The following is a 2,500-nucleotide window of genomic DNA, read 5'->3' on the forward strand; positions in this document are numbered from 1 at the left end:
CAGATATTTAGTAGTATTTGAGATATCCTTCACTGAAATTTCAGCTTTCACTTCAATATACTAGAGGTGAATTTTGTTGTTGGTGCTCACTGAAAACACTGAAAATTGACATTTGTAAAGCTCAACTCTTTTAAGAAACAACTTAGTTTCTCTGGATAATCCAAGGAACTCACTTTGGATTAGGGGTGACAAAACCACAAAATGTGGTATCACTTTGTACCCAGTTACACCATTACTGTAACTGGCTGATTCTGAATACATTTCATTACCAACATGATTAGCCAAGCATTTGTTTTTTATATTGTTTGTTAATTACTTACATAAATAACGGGCACAATAAAACACAGGACAGTTTTATAAAAATGTTTCTTCTTCGAACTAACCAAGCTGAACAGAGAAGCTAAGAAGAGTATGTGCCCAAAACCTGGCCTAACATGAGACAGACAGATTTTGGGTATTGATCCTATTGATGCGAGTATCAATACTCAAAACAAGACTCAGCATTGGTAGTAAGCTGTCGACCGTCACCTTGGGCAGTTTACAAGATTTGGTTTTAATGAAAACTACTTACAGTGAGTTCTTAGTTTCCAGTTACCATGACATTGTTTCTGGAAAGATAAACTGTTTATCTAATGTGACCTGTGTATACAACATTCCATACACTTTGTATTTGGGATGCATGGGACGGATGGCTCATAAAACCAAAGCTATTGTGAGAAAATAGGGATTGGGTGAACTACCCCTTTAATTCAGATTGAAGTCAGTCTATGCTTTATGGGATCAGGCCTGATCTGGTGTCTGACATTTAGACATTTTGTGGACAGCAACTGGCACCTGTCTGCCCAGGGACTACGGGCAGAACATAACAATTGTGCTAAAACCTGATACAATGCATCTCTCTTTGTTTTTATACAAGGTTAATGTTTAAATGTGCACTGTCCCTGTCTAAATTACATCACATTACATTAGAAAGAAAAAAACAACATAATAAACAAATCAGGAAGCTGTCAGATGTTCCCACATTCTGTTGCACATATAGAAATGGTATACTGATACTGGTATCGGTATTGGCTCCGATACTGCCTAAAGCGCTGGTATCGGTATCGGGAAGTACTGGAGTTTATGCACCGATCCGATACTACGTAATAAAGCCCTAAAGAAAATCTACGTTAAAGAAGTTTATTTATGTTCTTTTTCCGTTATAACTGACTGTCAAATTGGAGAATAAAAGAAAGTTCTGTGGCATTCATTGTTTGTGTTTGTTCATGTTTCACAAAGAGTTTAACCTGAGCCAGGCAGACAACAAAGATAGAAATAATATCACATCCATACAGGGATAGTAGTATGCTGTTAAAACATAATAAAATATATGACCAGTGTTGGTCATCTTACTTTAAAAAAGTAATTAGTTACAGTTACAAATTACTTCTACCAAAAAGTAATTGAGTTAGTAACTCAGTTACCACATTGTAAAAGTAATTAGTTACTCAGCAAAGTAACTGTGACGTTATTTTTCCTGCATTCTTGCCTTTAAATTCAACGAGCGAGAAGTAGTGCCGGTACTTCCAGTTAGAGAACGCTACCTTTGAATTTCCCTGGCTCGTCACCATTGTCGCTGTCTTGTGTTTAGTGGTAGAGCGTGCAGTGAGAAAGCGTGAGCAGGGCATCCGCCCACCCAGCCAATCATCATCACATTTGCAACGGTGTCATCATCCTCACCCCTGCTCTCTCCAGGCAGCTGGTGTGTAGCCAAAGCCTGACACCTCGCGCTTCATTCAACCAAATTGTAGTAACGCGCCACTTTACATTCTCAGTAACGATAACGGCGTCGCAACGATGGGAAACGTAATTAATTAGATTACTCCGTTACTGAAAAAATAACGCCGTTAATAACGCCGATATACTTAAACGCCGTTACTTAAACGCCGTTACTCCCAACACTGTATATGACACACTGGTATTGGATCGGTACTCGGTATCGGCCAATATGCAAGTTCAGGTATCGGAATCGGTATCGGGCCATCTCTAACATATACTGTATCAAAGTCTGACACAGACACATCAACAGTGCACAAACACACACACATACACACACACACACACACACACACACACACAAACACATGGTTACAGGGCACGTGTTTGCTCATGTGTGATCTCTCTCCACCTTGTACCGCTTCCGACTGTATTTGCATAATCTGCATTATGATGCTGACTTTAATTGCCCACGCCCAGGTAAGGGATCATGTGGTTAAGTGGGAGATCATAATTATGTAAATAATTGGCCTGACCACAGCAAGCTGCTACTCTCTGCCACCCATCTGGAGAGAGAGAGAGAGAGAGAGAGAGAGAGAGAGAGAGAGAGAAGAGAGAGAGAGAGAGAGAGAGAAAGAGAGAGGAAGAGGAGAAACATTTTGAGAGAGGACACAAAAGGAGAGAAAGAGGGTTGAGAAGTAAAGGAAGGATGAACGAATGAATTGACAGGAATTTGGAGGAAAGA

The sequence above is a fragment of the Perca fluviatilis genome, chromosome 8 (genome assembly GCF_010015445.1).
Source record: "Perca fluviatilis chromosome 8, GENO_Pfluv_1.0, whole genome shotgun sequence".
Classification (NCBI taxonomy): domain Eukaryota; kingdom Metazoa; phylum Chordata; class Actinopteri; order Perciformes; family Percidae; genus Perca; species Perca fluviatilis.